We start from the raw sequence: 24,703 nt of genomic DNA, 5'->3' as shown, positions 1-24,703 counted from the left end.
CTTTCTGTGGATGAAGACATGGATATCAGACTTCCCTATCTTAAGGATCTTTCCATTTAATGTGCTCTCAGTATTTCTCATCCAGGGAGGGCAGGTGTCATGGGCAGACTGTAGAGTGCTCTTGGGTGCCAGGGATTTTGAGCAAACAGCAGTGCTTTGATTGGAGTCACGAGAGGGTGTCTGATCATCGTGGGTTGAAGCCAAATGCTGCTCTTACTGAGGCAAAGTGAAACTGGCTCAGTTGTGTCCGACTCTTTGTGACCCCGTGGACTGTAGCCTGCCAGGCCGCTCTATCCATGGAATCCTCCAGGCAAGAACACTGGAGTGGGTTGCCATTTCCTCCTGCATACTGAGACAGAACCTGGAGGTGGAGTCTGTGCTTATTTGCTGCATCTTTCATGTAAGAGGTGTTATGGACTGAGTGGCGGTATCCCTCTGAAGGGCAAATGTTAAATGTCTGACCCCCAGTGTGATGATGTCAGGAGTGGGGCACTTGAGAAGTGATTGGATCGTGAGGGTGGGCCCTCAGGAGATTGCTTCCCCCTCCCGCTTCTTTCCCCATCTGCCTCTCCTACTGTGAATGTGACAGTGTGGCAGGAGACTGGCCTCTGAACCAGGAAGAGGCTTCTGGCCAGACACCAAATCTGCTAGCACCCTGGTTTTGAACTTCCTAGCCTCCAAAACTGTGAAAATAGATCTTTACTCCTAAAGCCACCCAGTCTTTAAAACAAAACAAAACAAAATAACAAACCTACCTGTTCTTATAGCAGTCCTGGCCCATTGACATGGGAGGGATTTAATAAATGCTAAAATGAAGTTATCTAACAGAATGAGTGATAGGCAAAGGATGTATGGATCTGAGGGTCTGTGGAGATAATAACAGCACAGAAGTGAAGAAAAATGTCTCCAGAGACAGGAATGCAGTTATGGAGTCAGATGGGTTGAACCTTTACAATTCTCCTTGTTCCCCTTAACTTTGAAAAGTATTTGTCAGTTCCAATTTAGCAGATTATAGGTAGTGCCAAGGAATAATTGAGGTCAAATGATATGGGTACTTGAGAAGAAAAATGCACAAACTGAGATCCCATCCAGGACTTAAATAAATGTAGATTTATGTGAGAGGTGAAAAAATATTTTGACAAAGCAGATGATGTACAGGAGTAGAAACGATAAATACAATCTGCATATGCAGTCCAATAGAATCGAATATTTGATTAGAAGCTGAAGTTTATGATGTTAACAAAGTATTCTTTGAAAAGCAATTGCTCATGAATTGTGTCCAGCTGGTTTTTTATTATTCTAGTGTAACTTCTTTGGGGTAAAATTGTAAAAGCACCAGCGTTTTAATACAGCAGAGAGTTGAAATCTTTCTATAAATTGCCTCTTGATTTTTACATGGCAAAATAAAGAGAGGACCTGTATAGGATATAAAAGATAATTAGAAAGTTGTCCAATGACTGGAAAAGTCTTCCGATTTTAGCAGCTGAGAAAAGTTCTTGTGGTGTTGAGTTCCCAGGCCTGTAACTGGCAGCTTGTAAGCTGTGGAGAATAGTGGTTCTATGCAGGGGATGAGGGACTTTCCTCTTGGTTTAGGAACTGTGAGCAAATGGTAATGCTTTCATCACCATCATTGAAGGCGGGGTGGGGGGTGTTGATCATTACGTCTGGTACTGGTCTTTTCTCCCTACAGGGCATAATGCTTTCTAAATTGCAGTTATTTTTTTTCCCCCAGTCTGGGAGCAGTTTCTCAATCTTGGCACTATTTGGGGGTGGATAGTTTCTTTCTTGGGGGCCTTTCTCTTACATTATGGGAAATACGTCAGCGTCCCCAGCTTCAGTTCACTATATGCCAGGAGCATCCCCGAATGTGACAGCCCAAATTGTCTCCAGACATGGCCCACTCTTCCCAGGCAGAGGGACTAAAATCGCCCTTGGTTTGGCGCTATTGGTCTGAACGCACTCTCTCAAATTAAAAACAGGACAAGTATGAGTCTTGAAAACACTGTGTCTTCGTGTAGCCGTACGTCTGTGAAGGCCAGGGCTTGGACTCGATACGCCGCGATTTTCATGTTGCCTTTGACAGGCTTCCTGACCTCGTGCCCACAGCTTCCATCCACTGCATGGGTGAGGCAGCCCTGCGGTGGGAGGGAGGCAGGCAGGACCCATGGTTTCAGGGTCTGCTCTCCCCTCCCTGGGGACTCTGGGGGGGCCTGCCTGGATCTCACTGCTGGGCAGTGCGGGGCCAAGTCTTACGATGAATAATGACTTGGGGGCTTATCCTGTAATTACAAGTGATCACAAATGGGCTAGAGTGGACCAAGTCGGCCACAGTTAACCCCTACCTTCCCTGACTGCTCTCATCTACAAATCTCAACACTCTCTCCCCTCATTTATGGATTTTAGAGTGAAAAGGTAGAACAAATAAAATTCAACCCCTGGCTGAAGTTTGAACTACTTCAGAGTGAGTTTTTTCCTGTGAGTTTTTTCCTAAGCGTCTTGAGAGTTAATCTATGATCTGGTGACCCCTTACCATCGTGTCATTTGCCTCCCTTGTCTTAACTGACAACTCTCCAAAATAACACAATGATCAGAGTTAAATGTAAAACTGGAAAGATCAAGTGAGATTTTTCCATGGTACCTCTAAGACCCATTGGAGAAGGAAATGGCAACCCACTCCAGTACTCTTGCCTGGAAAATTCCATGGGTGGGGGAGCCTGGTAGGCTACAGTCCATGGGGTCACAAAGAATTGGACATGACTGAGCAACTTCCCTGCTAAGACCCATGGACTGATGCTGAAGCTGAAGCTCCAGTACTTTGGCCACCTGATGTGAAGAGTCAAATCATTGGAAAAGACCCTGATGCCGGGAAAGATTGAGGGTAGGAGAAGGGGACAACAGAGGATGAGATGGTTGGAAGGCATTATTGACTCAATGGACATGGGTTTGAGCAAGCTCCGGGAGATGGTGGGGGACAGGGAAGCCTATGCAGTTCATGGGGTCGCAGAGTTGGACACGACTGAGTGACTGAACAGCACCTAAGACCCATGGATTTTATTGAGTGGGGACAGAGTAAAGCTGTCTTGGAAGGATGCAAATTTTAAAAAAATTTATTATTGTTTTGTTGTTGCTCAATTTTTTCAACTGTATTACCAAGAACGTTGTCTAGTCATGGAAAATGTCAGTCTGTGTCTTTGCACTAAATCATAGACCCGATGCTGATCCCAGTGCCACAGATTTTGAGAACAAAATCATGCAAATTTTGGAAACGCCTTGTGATAGAGTGAAGCCATAAAGCAGTGAGTGTATTATAACGATGCAGGCAGTGGTCATTGTGATTTGATAGGTATTCAGCATGGCCTCTGTGACATGCATTTTCCATTTTATTTAAAGGAAAATTCCACCCAATTTGCTTAGACCCAGCATCTGGAAGCACTTTTTCCTCTGTATTGCCTTTTGACACCTTGCCAACTGAAAAAATAAAACAAGAGGATGAAAAAATTATAAAAATACTGATTTTAAAGAAATGTTAAAAGAAATGCTAATTTTTCATCTTCTAACACACGAACTAAGTTAAAGTAAGCTCCTTTAAGTTCTCTTTGGTATTCCTCCTCTGATGTGTGTGAGAGTGTTTAGATTCCTCTTCCTTTCTCTGGCTGACATTTTACATCTCCAGGGCCCAGTATTTCTTGCAGGTGTTTGTGTTCAGTGATCATTTTTACGTTACTAGGCGGGAGAACGCCATCTTACAATCGAGGAATCCTAGACACTAAGTGATCAAGTGCTTCTGATCCTTGCAGCTGCTTCTATACTGGCCAAAGACCTGTTTTTGTTTTTGTTTTTTTTTTTTCCTTCTTTAATGAAATTTTGCTTAAAGAAAACAGTTTTCTGAAAACTGCATCTTAAAAGTAAATACTGGTTGTAAGCAGTTCTTGGATGTTTATGTTTTTATGTACAAACAAATTGTTGAATTTATTTAAACAGAGTAGTTACATGCTTGGAAAATCTGTCAGAAGGCTTCTCCACACGCCATGTGATTTCTAGTGATCTGAAATGGTATAACATTCATTACACAGTTTTATATGAAATCTCGTATTTACAGAAAACCTGCAATGTGTTAGGCATGGTAGTAGAAGTTTTCTGTATGTTTTGTCAGTCATGATAAATGTCAGTCATAAAAGCCTGAATGGTAGAGGGTTTTATTCCCATTTAATAGATAAAACTGAGGCATGGAGTTTTTAATTTCCCTAGTGTAGAATCATGAAGGTAGATTCATTCTGAGATCTTCTAACTTAAAAACCCTTGATCTGATTTTGGGAAATATTCTCCTTTCACTTGTGAATGTACCTGTGGTGGGTGTTTTCTTCTCATCAGTATATTGGAAGGTTTTGCTAAGGTTTCTGTGTGACTTCTTTGTATCATTTGTATGAAAGTTTCTAGAAAAGAATGTGGCCAATGTTTTTGTGCTATGATTAGTAGACTGTAAAAGCGTCATTCAAGCAAATGCCATATAAACCTTTGAAAATGGACATATTTCCATCTTAATATTTATGCAGAATTCATGATACTTAGAGCACTGAATGTAAATTTACACTATCAAATCTAATCAGAGGGACTTTTTTATTTTATGCTCATTTGAAGAGAATATATTTTCTAGGAAGCAGCAAAAACTGGAGAAAAGCTCTCATTTTAGATGAAAGTAATTTTTCCTTACTCACAGGGAGCTGTGAGATCTTGAACACAACTGAGGAGAGTTTTCCATATCTTATGCTTCATTTACTGTAAATTAAATTAATGCTGTTTGGTGGTATTCTTTAAAGTCTCAGATATTATTGCAATGAAATATGCTTTAATAAAGTCTATTTGTGCATATAATATGTGTTTTCCTAAAATAATTATGTAATAAATTTTCATTTCACAGTGACAAGAGAATTGGGTATCCTTTTAGTTAAACAAAAAATACAGTAAATGATAATTTTGTATCAGATGCTACTAGATAGGAAAAAAAAGTTAGGGATGCTGTCTCTTAATGTCTTAGATGAGTTTTACTTAATTCATTTAAAGGGGAAGTAATAATGTGTAGGGCTTCCCAGGTGGCTCAGTGGTAAAGAATCTGCCTGCCAGTGCAGGAGACGCAGGTTCAATCCCTGGGTCAGGAAGATCCCCTGAGCAGGAAATGGCAACCCACTCCAGTATTTTTGCCTGGGAAATCCCAGGGACAAAGGAGCCTGGCGGGCTACAGTCCCTAAGGTCAAAGAGTCAGACGTGACGGAAGCGGCTCAGCACGCACACATGTAGCCAATCATCTCTATAGTCTCATCTGTACTTTTACGTTTGCTCTCTTAGGTGGTATATGTTTAAATGATGCCCTTCTCCTTCCCTGGAGGACTGTGTTAGTGATTTAAAAGAGTTTTTTTTTTTTTTCCCCACTCTCCTGTCATTGGATTATTTTATTTACCATTCTCCTGGGGGCGTTGCCTGTCATTCTCAAAGTTTTCTTGATTCTGACTCCGAGTTGCCCAACACCTGGCTGCCTGACCTCATGACTCTTAGCTGGGGATGCAGATTTTGCTTTACCTCCTGCCACAAATAATTCCACTATATTTCACGTGGTGGGTTATATGGGATGGTAGACACTGTGGATGAAACACCAGAGATTGCTGATGGAAGGATGGGTGGGTATATGAATACTGCGCTTTGGTCATGAAATGTCCTTATACAGAAAACATATTAACAATGGGGACTGTTAAGTTTTGAAAATGATAGTAACATTTTAGAGGAATAGTAGCATGGTAGAGGAATCAATAAAATCAGGTCATAATTCCTCGCTTTATATGACACTTAATGTGAAAGTTTAAAGAATGTTCTTTGTCAAGATAGCCATTCCAAAGATAAGTCATTCCCATATAGGATAATCTGGGGAGTGACTGATTGTATTACATTTTCATAGACATAGTTCTCTAGCTTAATTGGAATAGGCAACAGAAATAAAGAAGGACAAAGCAATCCATGACAAGATTGAATTTCCACCCCATATTTCCTGGGATAAAACACTTCCTTCTTGAAGGAGACAGTCTTTTAATTTCAGGGACCGCCTTGCAGGGGGTTAACTAAGACCCTGTGTCTCATCCTAAATAAAGTTCTAGTCACAGGGCTTCCCAGGGAAAGAATCTGCCTACTAATATAAGAGATGCAGAAGACTCTGGTTCGATCCCGGGGTTGGGAAGATCCCTTGGAGTAGGAAGTGGCAACCCACTCCAGTATTCTTCCCTGGGAAATCCCATAACAGAGAGGAGCCTGGTGGGCTACAGTCCATGGGATCTCAAACAATCAGACATGATTGAGCAACTGAACAGGCACATGCAATATTATTTGAGCTTTTCCCCTTTAAGTTATAGTTTGTAGCATTTTCTAATCATAGTTGCATATTTAGTGTAAGTCTTTCTATTTGCTGGGTGCCAGATTATTTCATTTCATTCTTCCTCTGTCCCTTTCTTCTGATGGTTGGAGGCACAGTTTAGTTCTTTGAGTTGGGGATGAGCCATCCTTCTGGCAGTGGGTGGAGTGTGGCAATGATGTGACTTGCCTGTCAGTCTGTGGGTGACTTAAGGGAAGTGCCCAGTTTATTGTAGTTGGGGATTAGTAAGCATGAGACTTTATTTTTGGGGGTCTCCAAAATCACTGCAGATGGTGACTGCAACCATGAAATTAAAAGACGCTTGCTCCTTGGAAGAAAAGTTATCACCAACCTAGACAGCATATTAAAAAGCAGAGACATTACTTTGTCAACAGAGTTCTGTCTAGTCAAAGCTATGGTTTTTCCAGTAGTCACGTATGGATGTGAGAGTTGGACTATAAAGAAAGCTGAGCCCCAAAGAACTGATGCTTTTGAACTGTGGTGTTGGAGAAGACTCTTGAGAGTCCCTTGGACTGCAAGGAGATACAACAAATCCATTCTAAAGGAAATCAGTCTTGAATATTGGGAGGACTGATGCTGAAGCTGAAACTCTAGTACGTGGCCACCTGATGTAAAGGACTGACTCATTTGAAAAGACCCTGATGCTGGGAAAGATTGAAGGCAGGAGGAAAAGGGGACAACAGAGGATTAGATGGTTGGATGGCATCACCGATTCAATGGACTGGAGTTTGAGTAAACTCCGGGAGTTGGTGATGGGCAGGGAGGCCTGGCGTGCTGCAGTCCATGGGGTCGCAAAGATTTTGATATGACTGAGTGACTGAACTGAAACATGAGACAGGGAACTTTTATCAGGGTGCTGCTAGGGTTGCATGTTTTGCTTTACTTGATATTGGTTGGATACGGGATGGAGATGCTTGGCCCCTGCCATGGATGATATCAGAGGATACCTGGGCCTCCCAGGCAGCTCAGATGGTAAAGAACCCATCTGCAATGCCGGAAACCCAGGTTCGATCCCTGGGTGTGGAAGATCCCATGGAGAAGGGGATGGCTACCCACTCCAGTATTCTTGCCTTGAGAATTCCATGGACACAGGAGCCGGAGACGCCCCAGTCCCTGGGGTCACTAAGAGCTGGATACGACTGAGTGACCAACTTACTAACTATGGCATAGACCAGGCACAGAGTACAAATGGGTGCCGGAGATTCGTCTCTTACTTGACTGCTCTAACCCAGCGGCTGAACCAAGTGTCCAATTAAGAAGATTGATTAAACTCCAGAGCCCCACAGGATAATCAGCAGCATGGCAGAGGGCATGCCAGAGACACCACGCCACTTTATCCCTTCCCGTCCAGTGTGCGGCCCTCTGACACTGTTTCTTTGGCTGGGCTGGAATATCTAGCTTTAGTATGCATGAAGTTTGAGAATAAATTTTGGAGAGGTGCTGTGAGCTATTTTATTTATGGTTACCCAGTATACACTGTTTTCAAATTATCACAGGATGAAACAAGAAATGCCTTTTATGAAGGAAAAAGAAAAAAAAAAGAAGTCCAGATGGAAATTGTCATTTGCTATACTCCGGAATAAACATAGTGAGTAGGTGCAGAACACTCTGTTGTGGAAATGTAAGCAGCTTGTATGCTTTTTTATTTTTTTCATTACTTTCAGATTGTTTTATTTACTTATTTATAATCTGTGAAAAGAGTAGCCTGGATCCTTTGCAAGATTAAAGACCAATGAAATGGAAATCCTCGTCCTGGGGTGATTGGCAGCTGACTTTCCTAGGAAACCAGACGTTAAAACAGCTGCAGGGAAATGGAACAAAATGCTTTGAAAAGGTGAATAAAGAAAGGCCCTCCCACTCTGGAGCCCATGTAACATCAGAAAAATATTTATTAGTTGCACATAGGCTATTTCTAGTAAGAACTTAATATCTTACTGGAATTCTTTATTATTATTTTTTACTTTCTTAAAAAATAGACTGACGGCACCATATGATTTCTTTTGTCCTCTTATAGGTATAGGTAGATGCTTATCTCTTATTTACACACTTTCCTTTCTTTAATTAAAACAAATGAAAGAGGCTGGAAAATAAAACCTCTAGCACTAACTTTTAATGAAGAGTTTCTAAAAATGAAAAATTTTCATTGTAAAATAAGAGCTAAAAGGTTTTTTTCTTCTATTGAATCATTATTTTTATAGGAAGATACACAACATTTTTTTTTTTATTAAGATTGCATCATGCCTCATATAGGAAAGAAAACCCCTAAGTAAAGCATGTAGGATCACACTTCATCTCAGGATGAAACCCCAGAGCAGTGGGAAGGTCTTACTCATTTGTTAAAACCATGGTGTTTCTGGAAGTCTTTTTTTTCCACCTGAAGACTTTGGATTGAGCAGCTGCATGAATGATGGGTGGGTGCCATCGTGGATTCGAGGCCATCTCAGGCCTCTGTCTGAGGCACTTTTGCTCTGTGGCCAGGTGTGTTGGATCATTTCTCAACACCTCCTCCGGGGCAGCAGGGAGGAGTAGTTTTCTGCAGGGGAGGAACTTAGTCATGGAAGGGTTTAAGATGTGAAGGTCTCAAGGTCAACCCTTAAATCAATTACGGGCTGTTGCCCAGGAGCTTCTGTCTCCTCCACACTCAGGTAAGGGACCCTTCCAGGTGTGGAGTGGGTGGGAGAACTTTGGGCTGGGAGTGTGCGCTGGATATCGATGGATGGACAGATGGACAGAGGACCTAGGTTTTAATTGTTGCTCAGCCATAAACTCGGATCCCCAAAGTCTTTGTTACAGTTTCTGCCTGGCTAACTCTGCTGGTGACTTGGTGGCCCAGCTTTGCCTGCAAAGGGCTTTGGACACCAACAGATGAGAGTGTCAGCTTAGATTTCTCACTAGGATATTTGACCCTGAAGATTTAGAGAAGAAGACATGTTTGGGTGAGTGGTTATCTTTTGCCCTTTCTGCTGAATTGTTTTCACGTGTCTGTAGTCACGTCTCCAAACTGATTGATGACAAAGTGCACTTTTATGGATCTGTTGATTAGCCAGGGTACCCGGGGATAATTGAAAGGCGACTGGCTGGCACCAGGACACCTATGTTCTAGTTTCAGCTCTGCTATCGACTAGCTCTGTGGTTCTCTGGCCAAAGACTTTCCCTGTAGGGGCCTCAGTTTTCATATCTGTGAAAAGAGAAGGTTGAGGCAAAATCAGTGGTTTCTAAATTGTTTAGATTGACCCCAGATTTTCTCCAGAATGTTCTATGGTGTGGGGTCAAATCTCTTGAAAATAGGGTTCTGTTGGTAGGGGAAAAAATGGAAAATCAGCAGACCAAAGGTTTCTACAGCTCTGCATGGACCTGTGACGTTTATGTAGGAAGCATAACTCACACATTGATGAAAAATATACACATGACAAAAAGTATGACATAAAATTAGCCTTGGAACTGTCTTCATTTAGAGCGGCTCCAAAGTGGAGTGGTTTAGAATCCCTAGAGAGACTCCTTCCTGGGTTTGCATCTCAGCTCTGCCATTTACTGTGACCTTAGGCATGTTTTTAATGCCTCAATTTCCTCACCTGTGAAAAGATGACAGTAACTTTTGGTGATAACAGTGTCGATGTGAATTCACTCTGGTGGGGGATGTTGATGGTAGGCAAGGCTGTGCACGGGCCTGTATGAGCTCGGGGAGCGTAAGGGAAATTCTTGTGTCATTTTCTCATTTTTGCTGTGAAACTAAAGCTGTTTTAAGGATGTGAGTTAATATATTAGTTATAATTAGTATATGTAGAATTAATGTAAAGTTTATTAATTTAAAAAGAAGATAATGCTGATAGTCATGGTTTCATTGAGTTGTCATGGGGCAAGATCATGATAACTGTAAAATATTAAGAACAGTGCCTGACATCTATTAAGCACTTTGTAAGAGTTAAATAAGTGAATGCTTATCCACTAGAAAACTTGCTTTGTAACATGGGGGGATTTTCTGCAATTCGTGGAACAGTTTTTAGTCTTTTCTCTGTGTCCAGTGTCTTTTCACCTTGGCTTCATAGGTTGGTAAGCTAACCGTTTGTGTAGGGTGGATGTTGTACGTCAAGAGGACAACTTGAGCCGGGTTTGGAAATGTAGAGGTTCTAGATGTGGAAAAGTCTAGTATAGCTAAGAAATGTGGGAAGCTGGGAAAACTGAGTGGACTTCTGTCCAAGAAGAGGGTTGCTTGTGCTGGAGCCCAATGCAGGGTCATAGGATTCCTTGCTCTAGAAATTATACCTTCCAGCTAATGGGAGTGGTGGTCATGGTGGTAGCAGTGATGGTGGTGGTAGTACTGGTGCTGGTGGTGGTGATGGTGAGGTGGAGGTGTTATTGGTGGTGGAGGTGTTGTTGATGGTGATGTTACTGGTGGTGGTGGTGGTGTTGATGGTGGTGGTGGTGGTGATGGTGGTGGTGATGTTAGTGGTGGTGGTGATGGCAGTGGTGGTGATGGCAGTGGTGGTGATGGTGAGGTGGAGGTGTTATTGGTGGTGGAGGTGTTGTTGATGGTGATGTTACTGGTGGTGGTGATGGTGGTGGTGGTGGTAGTGATGGTGGTGGTGATGGTGGTGGTGATGTTAGTGGTGGTGATGGTGGTGGTGGTGGTAGTGATGGTGGTGGTGGTGATGGTGGTGGTGATGTTACTGGTGGTGGTGGTGGTGGTGGTAGTGATGGTGGTGGTGGTGTTAGTGGTGGTGGTGATGGAGGTGTTGGTGGTGATGGGGACAGTGCTGGTGATGATGTGGTGGAGGTGTTGGTGTTGGTGGCAGTGATGGTGTGGAGGTGGTGGTGGTGGTGGTGGTGGTGGTGAGGTGGAGGTGTTATTGGTGATGGAGGTATTGGTGGTGGTGATGTTATTGGTGGTGGTGGTGGTGGTGCTGATGGCAGTGGTGGTGGTGATGGAGGTGTGGTTGTTGGTGATGGGGACAGTGCTGGTGATGATGTGGTGGAGGTGTTGGTGTTGGTGGCAGTGATGATGTGGAGGTGGTGGTGGTGATGGTGAGGTGGAGGTATTATTGGTGGTGGAGCTGTTGTTGATGGTGATGTTACTGGTGGTGGTGATGGTGGTGGTGATGGAGGTGTTGATGGTGATGTTACTGGTGGTGGTGATGACAGTGGTGGTGGTGATGGTGAGCAGGAGGTGTTGGTGGTGGTGGAGCTGTTGTTGATGGTGATGTTACTGGTGGTGGTGATGGTGGTGGTGATGGAGGTGTTGATGGTGATGTTACTGGTGGTGGTGATGACAGTGGTGGTGGTGATGGTGAGCAGGAGGTGTTGGTGGTGGTGGAGGTGGTGTTGATGGTGATGTTACTGGTGGTGGTGATGGTGCTGGTAATGTTAGTGGTGGTGGTGATGGTGCTGGTAATGTTAGTGGTGGTAGTGATGGTGGTGGTGGTGGTGCTGATGGCAGTGGTGGTGGTGATGGAGGTGGTGGTTGTGATGGGGACAGTGCTGGTGATGATGTGGTGGAGGTGTTGGTGGTGGTGGCAGTGGTGGTGTGGAGGTGGTGGTGGTAGTGGTGGCAGTGTGGTAGTGGTGATGGTGGAGGTGGTAGTGATGGTAGTGGGATAGGAGAGAAGACTCATTTCCTCTTTATCTTAAGTAACCATGGTGCTGTCCCTACCCAGAGCTTAAAAGCATCTGGAGGTTCCATGCCAACTGCTAAGGAAAGGCTCAGTTGACTCTTGTGGATGGCAAAAGCACAGCTTAGCTGCACAGAGAGAAGAGAAAGAAAGTGGGGGAGAGTCAGTAAACTGTCTTTATTCTTTTTCTTCCTGGCTGACCCCTGTGGAGGTCTTGGAGCCTCTTCTCCAGGTACACACTTGATTTGTAATTCTGTTACCATTTGCAGAGCAAAACCAAAGCAGTCAGGTAGCTGAGGGATCAAAGTACACTTCCTCTGGACACTGAGAGGTTCTGTTCATGTTTTTGAAGTGGGATAGATGTCAGCTTTGCTTACAAATTTTGACAGTATTCATTTCATTTACCAAACTGTTCTATCCCTGTTACTGTGGTAACAAGCACATTTATCTGGCTTCCATTATGTAACTATTTTGTGAAACCCACATTTCATTGTGGTGAAATTGTGTGTTGTAGGGGCTCAGGAAACAGTTTTGATTAATACGCGTAGCGCATTCTATTTACAGCATCCTATTGGCATAGTAAGTAGACAAGAAAATTGAGGTATGAAGAAAAGATTGAAATGTTCCCTTTTTATGTTTAGTTCTTTTGTTCTATCATAACTCAGAAACTTCTTTGAGATTGTAACTTTGTATGTAGCAGTGATTCTCAGGGGGAGGGAGGGTGAATTGCACCCCCACCCACCTGCCCAAACAGGGGTATTTGTCAGTATCTAGGGCTATTTGGGGCTTCCCTGGTGGCTCAGTGATAAAGAATCTGCCTGCCAATGCAGGAGATGCAGGTTCCATCCCTGGGTTGGGAAGATCCCCTGAAAAGGAAATGGCAAACCACTCCAGTATTCTTGCCTAGAAAGTTCCACGGACAGAGGAGACTGTTAGGCTAGAGTCCTTGGGGTCACAAAAGAGTTGGACACAACTGAGCAACTAAACAACAACAATAGTAAGAGACATTTTGATTGTCAAGATCATTATCTTGTTTTTGCTGTTCAGTTGCTCAGTCATGTCTGACTCTCTGTGACCCCTTGGACTGCAGCACCCCAGGCTTCCTTGCCCTTCACTATCTCCCGGAGCTTGCTCAAACTCATGTCCACTGAGTCATTGATGCCACCCAACCATCTCATCCTGTCGTCCCCTTCTCCTGCCTTCAAATCTCTCCCAGCATCAGGGTCTTTCCTAATGAGTCAGCTCTTCCCATCAGGTGGTCAATGTAAGGGAGCTTCAGTTTCAGCATCAGTCTTTTGAATGAATATTCAGGGTTGATTTCTTTTAGGATTGACTGGTTTGATCTCCTTGAAGTCCAAGGGACTCTGAAGAGTCTTCTCCAACACCACAGTTCAAAAGCATCATTTCTTTGGCATTCAGCCTTCGTTATGTTCCAACTCTCACATCCATACATGACTGCTGGGAAAGCCATAGCTTTAACTAGACAGATCTTTGTCAGCAAAGTAATGTCTTTTCTTACTCTTACTTTTATTTTCTTGAGCTCCTGGCATCTCCTAGGTAGAGAGAGGCCAGGAGTACTGCTAAACACCCTCCAGGGCTCAGACAGCACCTCCAAAACCCCACCCCCCATCCAAATGCCAGTAATACTGAGATTAAGAAACTCTGGTATGCAATGTTTATTCTATGAAAACTCTGATAGTACCCATGTTTCTCGTTCTAGAATATCTTCTTTTCCACTTTCTAAGTTTCACGACAATGAATACCTAATCTTTACTTAAAGACCTGTTTGGAATCTGTGTACCACAAAAAATGTTCTTCCATTTGGCTAATTTCTTTATATCTTGTCTGTCTGTCCTCTAGATATGAACAATTCCAGTTTAAGTGTTAACCCTATAAATATTTTCTTTATGCTTTTTCAAATGATTTTCTTTAATCAATTCTTAGTAGCCAAATTATGGATATGGTTATTCTCCCCAATTTGATTTTAAGCTCCTTAAAACTGTGTAAAGTTCTTTGAATTGTTTGCAAAATATAGCTTACTGCTATACAGTCTCTACATATCCAACACATATTTAATGTTTATATTTGATACCTTAAGCATCTGTATAAATCAAAATATTATTTTTTATATCTATAATTCCTTAGAAAAAAAACTAAGTGTTTCTCCTTTTACCCCCAAAGGAGAAGTACTTTAAAGTCTCACTGGATTTGAATATCAACTGAGGGTAATTTTTTTCTTATCTGAGGAAATATTTGTAGCTTCTTACTTTTAGAGGCTTCATTATTATATTTATTTTTGATAAATCTAGGGTAGAGTCTTTATGAGACTATTCTCACTGGACAACCTTTTAAAAGCCCGTGTTGTACTCTCTTTTTGATGTTATAAGTAGACATCCATGACTTTGCTAAACTCAATGCTGAGGAAGCAATTGCTATCAGAAAGACGCATCTATATGGACAACTCCTGCTGCTGGGCATGTGATGCCCTTTGAGACCGCGGTGATTTGACAGTCATTTTAACTGTGTTCTGTTGGTTTGATTTCTAGCAAATTCTTTTTCCCATATCCATTTCTCTGACTAGTTAAACCAGAGACATGTCTTAGCTCCTTGATGGGGAATTAGAAACTCAGTCTTATTTTTCTCCTGATGAGTAAAAGAAAGACCCCAGAAGCTCACCATTTTCGGTCATTTCAGCTGGCCTGTTGGCTCCTGTGGGCCCCTCTGGTCATTCAGATGATAATGAATCTGCCTGCAGTGCAGGAGACCGGGGTTCAATCCCTGGGTTAGGAAGAGCCCCTGGAGAAGGGCATGCCACTCCAGTATTCTTGCCTGGTGGATTCCATGGACAGAGGAACCTGGTGGGCTATGGTCCATGGAGTCTCAAAGAATCAGACACGACTGAGCATGCATGGGTTCCTGTCTCCTGCTGGCTTGTCATGTGAGCGTGTATGTTGCAGGCAGTGTGTGATTACTGGTGCTGAATTGGGGCCCCTCTTACAGACACTGTCTGTCTGCATGCCCCCCCAGGTGGTCTGTTCAGCAGCAAGGAGTGATGGGCGATAGGGAAGAGAATCTAGAATATTCAGAGCCCCCCTTGTAAAAGGCCATGCAAACGAATTCATGATTACTGGCCCTTAGCACCAGGCACCCTGGCGGCCTCTTACACATATTAGCTCATTCTGTCCTTGCAGTTGCACAGTGAGGTGGGCCTGGGCATCCTTATTTCACCTTACAAGCTTACAGAGCACTGGAGTTCTGTGTGTGGTTCAGGTCTGCCCAGCTCCAAGTGCTGTATTCTTCTCACTGTGTCTGTCCACTAGAACCTCATTGGCGTTTCTACATTATCAATTATTCTGTTCAACGAGAGAAAAGGAAGGTGACCAGGTTTGGAAGGAATGCTTTCCTAGGCCTTCAGAAACTCACCTTTAATATGGCTTCCAACGTCCATGGGGTTGCAAGAGTTGGACCCGAGTTAGTGACTAAACCACCACCACCATGGCTTAAAATTAAGAAAGGTGCTGTCAAATAAATGAGGCAGACGTATAAATGAGTGAGAGACATCATGGCCCGTGGACAATAGGGAAGGTTTTTGTGAGAGCACACGGGATGGTCCACAGTGTGGGATTCCTGCAGAATCTTGGGTCTCTGGCAGTACTGTTTATCTATGAAGCCATTTTAAAGTGTCACTCAAATTCTCTGAAGGGACCGAAATGCCATAACAAGCAGGGCATTGAGAACACCTGCTTTGCTTCCTGACGTGTGCAAACAGAGCCTCCAAGGACGTTCCTGAGTTGGCTGCCTGGGCCTGTTTTCTCAGGGTGGGATAAAACAATGAGCATCTTGATTAGCCTTCTGTAACCCTAGAAGTTGCATCCGAAACACACGGCTCCTTATTAAATCAGGGAGAAAAAGCATGCCCGAGAGCTAGTTCCTTTCTTTTCACCCTTTCTTTGGGTGGCTGAATAACCCCTTCTGGAATCTTATACCTGTTGGAAAGAGGGAGACGGTGAAGCAAGCTCATCGCGTGTTGGTTTACGGTTGGGATGCCAGAATCCCCCTTATCTGAGTTAACCGTCAGAGGTCACCTGAGATGGTCCACCTGGAAGGCCTTGGTGTTTGTTCATTCATTTGTCGTTATTTTCATTCTGTGATCTCAAGAACCAGCTATGAGAGGTTAGTCCAATCATGAGTTCTTCCTAATAAGGGGAAATTATTTGTCTTGAAATTTTGTGCCAGTGGGACACTGAAATGATCCTTTATCAGAGGAGACTTCTAATCACTCATCATTGTAAATACACATTTCAAGATGATTTGATTAAATATGGAATCTAGCAATATAGTGTTAGAGATTTCGAGCTATTACTAAACCTTATAAATGGTTTACCTTTGGGTTAGAGATTTGTCACTCACTTTAGAAAGTTATGGGTACCTAACCTATAATTTTAATCCTGTTTTTCTCATGTGTGTGTGTGTGTGTGTGTGTGTGTGTGTAAATACATATGGCCCCTGGATGATAGGGAAGATTTTTGTGAGAGCACCCAGGATGGCCTGCAATGTGGGATTCCTGTAGAATCTTGGATCTTTTGTGAGACTGTTTCTCTGTGAAGCTATTTCTAAGTGTTACTCAAATTCTCTGAAGGGACCAAAATGCCGTAACAAGCAGGGCATTGAGAACCTGCTTTGTTTCCTGATGTGTGCAGAGTCTCACAAGTATACACACACACACACACACAGACACACACACACAGAGTATATACACAAACAGTATATACACACAAACACTGCTTTACATGGAGAACCCCATGGACAGAGGAGCCTGGTGGGCTATAGTCCATGGGGTCACAAAGAATCAGACACTACTGAGCAACTAACACTTTCCTTTCATATATATATATGTTGTTATTTTTCAGTAGTTCAGTTGTGTCTGACTGTTATTCACCTCATGGACTGCAACACGCCAGGATTTCCTGTCCTTCACCATCTCCCAGAGCTGGCTCAAACTCATGTTCACTGAGTCACTGATGCCATCCAACCATCTCATCCTCCGTCGTTCCCTTCTCCTCCTGCCTTCAGTCTTTCCCGGCATCAGGGTCTTTTCCAATGAGTCAGCACTTCACATCAGGTGGCCAAAATATTGGAGCTTCAGCATCAGTCTTTCCAATGAATATTCAGGGTTGATTTCCTTTAGGATTAACTGGTTTGATCTCCTTGTAATCCAAGGGACTCTCAAGAGTCTTGTCCAATACTACAGTTCAAAAGCATCAGTCCTTTGGCACTGAGCCTTCTTTATGGTCCAACTCTCACGTCCATACATGGCTGCTGGAAAAACCATAGCTTTGACTGTACAGACCTTTGTTGACAGAGTAATCACACTGCTTTTAAACATGCTGTCTAGGTTGGTCATAGCTTTTCTTCCAAGGAGCAAGCATCTTTTAATTTCAGGGCTGCAGTCACCATCCTCAGTGATATTGGAGCCCAAGAAAATAAAGTGTGTCACTGTTTCCATTGTTTCCCCATCTATTTGCCATGAAGTGATGGGACCAGATGCCATGATCTTCGTTTTTGAATGTTGAGTTTTCACTCTCCTCTCTCTATCAAATATTTTAGACAGATCTGATTTCCTTTAGGATTGACTGTTTTGATCTCCTTGCAGTCCAAGGGACTCCCAAGAATCTTCTCCTAAATCACTGTTCAAAAGCATCAATTCTTCAGTGCTCAGCTTTCTTTATATTTATGACTTTGATTAGAAGAAAAAAAAAATCTTTGCTGTTCCTGCCTAGTTTAACCTCATGACAGGCAGCTAAATGAAAATATGTATCACCATGGTTAAGGGAAATATGACCACCCTGGGTTTCATGGTTGAGGAAATTAACATAAAGGCCATATATATGTCTTCTAAGGAGGATTCACAGTAAGACAAAACCTGTCTTACAACTTGAATGTAAATGCCTTGTACCACTTTTACTGTGTTTCCAATAGCAGAGAGGAGAGCTGTGTGTGTAAAGTTTCTGTTACTCTTTTCTCTCATCCTCTTTTCTGTTTTATTGTTTCAAGGGCTTAAACCTCTGAGCACTGATAGGGAACACTCAGTGAAAAAGATTGACCCATTTTTCAACAGAGTATGATATGGCTTGAAATGAGGTGTTCCAGTTTTCATTACAATGTGACAGCAGATGTGTGTTAATCATTGCATGCTAGTCAGTGTGAGATGATGCATGTAAAGAATTCAATATTATAATCTTCACAGCAACCCATGGGGAAAGTACAGTTAATATCCACATTTCATAATGAGGCAGTTCAGCTTTAGAGAGGTTGAGTAACTGGCCCAGAGTCACTCAGCCAGCACAGGGCAGAAACTCTGGAAGCCTGATCCAGAAGCTGGGCTTATCAGCCATGCCTGCACCTCTTCATTTATCTCATTAACATTGACTGCATCTCCATAGTGTTTAGTACCTAAGTTCTCTATTGTGATTAAAAAAAAAAAAGAGGTATCCATGAAGAATTATATCCCTTTGCAAGTGGAATGATAAAGGGTATATGCAGTGGCTTTTGAGTGCAAGGTTGAAGCTCAGTCTCGTGGGAGATGAGAGTGGGTGAATCACCACACTTTTGCAGATACATCTGCGGTCGGTCTTCACAGGATAGGAGGAGTTGTAGATGGAAAGTTGTGGCTGGAGGAAAGTGTTCTAAGCATGAAGAGGGAAAGGGATGTGTAGGTATGAACATGCTGGTGTCTAAGAATGCTAAATCACGTGTGATGCCTGATGGAAGGTGAGGCAGTCGTTTGGACTAAGATAGTGTTGTGTCTTGCCAGCCATACTCAGGGACTGTCCACAGGATCAAGTGCAGAGGGTCGGGACAGAGATGTTTAAGCCATGTTGAGAATGTTGTTGTTCAGTCACTAAGTTGTGTCCGACTCTTTGTGACCCCGTTGACTGCAGCCTGCCAGACTTCCCTGTCCTTCACCATTTCCGGAGTTTGCTCTAATTCATGTCCATTGAGTCAGTGATGCCATCCAACCATCTCATCTGCTGCTGCCCCCTTCTGATTTTGCCTTCAATCTTTCCCAGCATCAGGGTCTTTTTCTAAGGAGTCCGTTTTTTGCATCAGGTGGCCAGACTGTTGGAGCTTCAGCTTCAGCATCAGTCCTTCCAATGAATATTTAAGGTTGGCTTCCTTTCGGATTGACCGGTTTGATCTCCCTGCAGTCCAGCAGACTCTCAAGACTCTTCTTCAGCAGCACAGTTGGGAAGCATCAGTTCTTTGGCGCTCAGCCTTCTTTATGGATGCAAGAAAAAGAGAAAAACCAATAATGATTCAACCAGAACAGTGACTGGGGCAGGGAGAGAGGGGTATTTAACGTGGACCATCAATACATGCCTGATGTTCTGGGAACATTGAAAGTATGAGCTTATCTGTTCCCCACACAAACCACGACAATTCAATGGCCCTAGTGTTTTAGATGAGAAAAGAAAGCTGGCCAAGGTTAGGAAGCTTCCAGAGATCTCGAGCTAGAAGTTAGCATGAATTCAAACTCACAGCTGTCTGATTCCAGAAGTTGTTGGAAAGACCTGTGGAATAATTCAATTTTCATGGTGGAATTGGAGATAAAGTTGTACCATCTCTTCTGAAACTGAGGGTGAGGTTGAAATATGCCACTTCTAAAAATTCCAGAGAAGTGTCAACGGATGAGATATAAAAGTCCTTCGTTGCTCTGTGACTGTATGTTTACATGGAACTAATTAGTCCTTGACTGTGAGCAAAGTCACTTTATTTATTAATTGTAAGATATGGGGGTGTTCTGTGGCTCCTTCTTTATGAGTCTTGACGTTCAGTGAAGAGTGGGCCAAAAGAAATGGATTGAGACATCTGAGTTCATGTGTGTGTGTGTGTGTGTGTATGTTAGTTGCTCAGTCATGTTGGACTCTCTGCCACCCCATGGACTGTAGCTCACCAGGCTCCTCTGTCCATGGTATTCTCCAGGCAAGAATACTGGAGTGGATTGTCATTTCCTTCTCCAGGGGATCTTCCCAACCTAGGGACTGAATCCAAGTCTCTCACGTTGCAGGCAGATTGTTTGCATGTGAACCACCAAGGATGCCCACGTTTTAAGCACGTGGGTTACAGCAAATAAAGATACGATTTTTCTCACTGTAGACCAATGCAGAGGACTGTCTGGCAGTCCACATGTGGGGCTCACTTGGACTGGAGCAGGCCTGCCTTTAATTCATCAGGGCTGCTGAAGGCAGTGCTGGCCTGCTCAGAGGCAGAGTTCTAGAGGGAATGGTTACAGGAAAAGAAGCAGCTGTAAAACAACCCTGGGCTCCTCGTCCTTGGAATTTCTTCAAAAAACTCTTGTGCAGGGTGGATCCTGTCCTGAAAATCCCCCCATGGGTTAAGAATCTTGCTTGGTGGTCCAGGAATTGATTTGTAAAGATATGCTGGCTAGAGATTTATAGAGGATTGTGATTCGAGGGAAACAAAGCTCCTTTATGGTCTGAAATGCTCATTTGACCATCACAGCACCCAGTTACCTCCTGCTGTGGGGACAGTGGAGCGGCCAGTGAGACTGATATTGATATTTAAAGGCTGAGAAGGGGACCAGGGACTGCTCATTCGAGCCATCGCGCAGGTGTTGGGTGACGGAGGCTTCACCGAACTGTGGGCCTTGGGGGGAGTTCTCAGACCCCAGAGGAGCATGTTTCAGAATCAAGGGTGGATATGGCAGAAAATATTCTTTTTGGCTGACATGGATCACTAGATTCTTAGTCCTCTAAGCATTATGTATACACGGTTTAAGTGACGTGTCCAGGTACATGGACCCAATATTTGCAGATGCCACCAGCCACATTTATGCCCATTGCTTCTTCCATTTATTCTCCTCTTTGGAGAAAGAGCAATCCTGGAAAAGCCCTCCTTAGCCCTCTGACTGAATTGCTTTCACTTTGGAAACACACTGGGAAAAGAATAGGAAGTTCTATGAGAATATGTTTGGGTGAAGGAAGCATGGGCATGGTCTCTGGGGATTGTCCAAGGGTGTGGACAACACACTGGGGACGTCAGCTTGGAGCCAGGCTTCCACTAATACTATTAGTAAGTAATAGAGTATAAGTAATATAAATGAGGAGGTAATTTCTGATGATGGATAATATAAATTATACAGTTATTTTTCATTATAAATAGTGAAAGATATTTAAATTTATTGCAGTTAGTTGTTTTGTGAATATGTAGGTAGCAGCAAGCTATCTGGATAATCAGTGCATTTCAACCTAAAATTGTGCTTTGGGTTCAAACTGTTGAACAACAATGTCAAGTTCAGATTAGGTTTGTATAGCTCTTTTGCTTTTTTATTTACCAGTAACTCATCTACCAATGCTTCACATTTATGTCAGCAGAAGGGGAACCTAGCATATGAAAAGCTTCATATACAAAGAGCTCTCTTGTTTCTTTTGGGGTCCCCACCATCACTGCCAGGGTGTCTGTCCCAGATGACTCTATGGTAAAGCATCTCCCTGCCAATGCAGGAGATGCGAGTTCGATCCCTGGATCGGGAAGATCCCCTGGGATGGAAAATGGTAACCCACTCCAGTATTCTTGCCTGAAAAATTCCATGCACAGAAGAACCTGGCAAGCTACAGTCCATGGGGTTGCAAAGAGTTCGACATGACTGAGCACCCAACATGTCGGACATTCCACGTTTTCTTTTTCAAATCGACCATGTGATAGACCTTCACGTTGTCTCCTCGTTTGGGACTGTTATGAATCGTTCTGCTATCACCATTCAGGTACAAGTTTTGGTGTAGATATATGATTTAATTTTCCTTAGGCACATATCTAGCAGTGGAACTGTTGGATCATTGGCATTCATTCTTACAGAGAGACAAATAATTTAGTTGTTGTTGCTCATTGTTCAGTCTCTAAGTAGTGTCTGACTCTTTGTGACCCCACGGACTGCAGCACACCAGGATTCCCTGTTCTTTACCACCTCCCGGAGCTTGCTCAAACTCATGTCCATTGAGTTGGGGATCCCATCCCGTCATCTCATCCCCTGTTGTCCTCTTCTCCTGCCCTCAATCTCTCGAAGCATCGGGGTCTTTTCCAATGAGTCAGCTCTTTGCATCCGGTGGCCGAAGTATTGGAGCTTCAGCTTCAGCATCATTCCTTCAGGGTTTATTTCCTTTAGGATTGACCGGTTTGATCTTCTTGCTGTCCAAGAGACTTCTCAAGAGTCTTCTCCAGTACCATGATTGAAAAGCATCGATTCTTAGATGCTTAGCCTTCTTTATGGTCCAGCTTTCACCTCCATACATGACTGCTGGAAAAATAGTTTAGTACCATAATGTATTTGAAATGTAGCATACACTTTATACATTTTTAAATGTGGGGCTTTCTCCAGTGGGGTCTGTTATTACTGTGGCTACAAAATGATCAGCCTACCTAAAGCAGTAAATCAGAGGACCATTGGCGACACAGGATTGTACCAGGTATTTTCAATCAAACCCATATGATTTCAGGTTCTGGCTCCAGTCCTTTCTAGACTGCTGGTAACCTGCAGCCAAAAGACTGAGTTCTCTGAGTCAGCGTATCTTGACTGGATTAAACTCAGGTCTGTGATCTGCAAGCTCTCATAGCTTTCTCTGAAGATTTTCTTGTCATTGCATGCAGAAAATGGTGACATTTTGTGGGTAGTTTTGGTAGCTTTTCAGTCTCCAAGTTGTGTCTGACTCTTAGAGTGGCGACTTTTCACCTGGAGGCTGAAGGGGTTGGTCCCTGGCACACCTGGATTGCAGCTCTTTAGTATCTTAGGTCTGGAGAAGGCAATGGCACCCCACTCCAGTACTCTTGCCTGTAAAATCCCATGAATGGAGGAGCCTGGTGGGCTGCCGTCTATGGGGTCGCACAGAGTCGGACATGACTGAAGCGACTTAGCAGCAGCAGCAGCAGTATCTTAAGTCAAACTGGGCTGCTTGGCTGTGCCTCTCAGCTGCTAAGAAATTGTTTTTTCAATGTGTCTGCACTCTTGCCTTTTCCTATAACCTCTTCTGTTCTAATCTTTGAGAATCACCGTTAACCACGAGGGAAAAATATTGGACAACGAGCTTTTGAAGGGTTATGGTCTTGCTGTATTTTATTTTCAGTATGGCATGTGGGAGAGACTCGGAAGATGAATGAAGACTCCAGCGATGTGGTCTCGCACTCTAGCTCTGAATTCCATTTAGAAATTTATGGACGAGCACCGCGGACACCCTTCATATGATCTCCCGTTTGATGCCACACTATTGTCATAGCTTTCCTGGACTTCGGGACGTCATCCTGTCTTCCTTGATTTTTCTCTGCTGACTTCGGCTCAGATGGTAAAGAATCTGCCAGCAATGCGGGAGACCTGGGTTTGATCCCTGAGTTGGGAAGATCCCCTGCAGAAGGGAACAGCTACCCACTCCAGTATTCTTGCCTGGAGAATTCCACAGACAGAGGAATCTGACGAGCTACAATCCGTGGGGTTGCAAAGGGTCGAACAAGACTGAGCGACTAACACACACACACACATGTAGAGAAATGGGCTTCCCTGGTGGCTCAGATAGTAAAGAATCCGCTTGCAATGCGGGAGACCTGGGTTTGATCCCTGAGTTGGGAAGATACCGCGCAGAAGGGAAAGGCTACCTGCTCCAGTGTTCTTGCCTGAAGAGTCCCATGGACAGAGGAGCCTGGCGGGCTACAATCCATGGAGTCACAAAGAGTCGGACACAACTGAGTGACTAACACTTTCACTTTCAAGCTGGCTTCAGCTGATCTTGGGTCAATATGCTGCTTAGGTGGTGGTTGTTCGGTCGCTAAGTTATGTCTGACTCTTTGTGACCCCATGGACTGCACCATGCCCGTCTCCTCTTTCCATGGGGTTTCCTAGGCAAGAATACTGGAGTGGGTTGCCACTTCCCATTCCAGGGGATCTTCCCGACCTGAGGATTGAACCCGTGTCTCCTGCATCTTCCGAATTAGCTGGCGGATTCTTTACTGCGGAGTCACCAGGGACCTGCTGCTTAGGTAAGGTATCTAAATTAAATTCTACTCTCCTGCTGTGAGCAAAATCTTTGGCCATGTGGAATTTCCTCCAGAGAGTGGGTATGTCATCTCGTTGTGTTGTGTTTCTCTGTGAAATTAATTGCACTGACCTGCTCTTCTCATTGAAGGGGACCACTCAGATGCAGTAGGTGCTTATGAGTTTAGAAATGCTTTTTAGATGGCAACCTAGCTCTGACGAGATACAAGAATCTGGCCCTTTTAAAAATAATTAAAGGCTGTTTTCAAAACCATCTTCCCTATTCTTGCTAGCATCTTCAAGCATGACATGTGTTACAGATATGCAGAAACTGGACTGATGAGAGTTGCTTCTGTCCTCTGCTGAATAGACTGAGTCAGAGAGGGAATTTACATCTCCAGTTCATGGTTTGTTTGTTTTTTTAAATATTTTTTAAACTTTTAATTTTGTTTTGGCGTAGAGCCAGTTAACAATGTTGTGGTAGTTTCAGATGATCATCTAGTAGACTCAGGCATAGGTATACATGCATCCATTCTCCCCCAAACTCCCCTCCCATCCAGGCTGCCACATGACATCCCCCATTCATCTTGATTATTCTCTGCAGTATTTTCTCAAAGAATACGGAAACATTTCTGATGATAATAA

General features: G+C 43.5%; 1 protein-coding gene across 5 annotated transcripts in view; it reads left to right on the top strand.

The window, feature by feature from the left end:
- SEMA5A (semaphorin 5A) overlaps nt 1-24,703 on the top strand; it is a 534,007-nt gene that overhangs the window by 141,527 nt on the left and 367,777 nt on the right. The window contains exon 1 of one of the 5 annotated variants that reach the window (XM_065905245.1): nt 21,732-21,806. The exons of 3 other annotated variants lie outside the window; for them this stretch is intronic. The gene's annotated coding sequence lies outside the window, so the exon portion shown is untranslated. Of the gene's footprint in view, nt 1-21,731; nt 21,807-23,357; nt 23,376-24,703 lie in introns of those variants that run through there. One more of the 5 variants, XM_065905246.1, reaches the window with a different exon arrangement.

Source organism: Muntiacus reevesi, chromosome 14 (genome assembly GCF_963930625.1).
Source record: "Muntiacus reevesi chromosome 14, mMunRee1.1, whole genome shotgun sequence".
NCBI lineage: Eukaryota > Metazoa > Chordata > Mammalia > Artiodactyla > Cervidae > Muntiacus > Muntiacus reevesi.
Note: the sequence above shows the minus strand (reverse complement) of the source record. Positions and strands in the feature narration are given on the sequence as shown.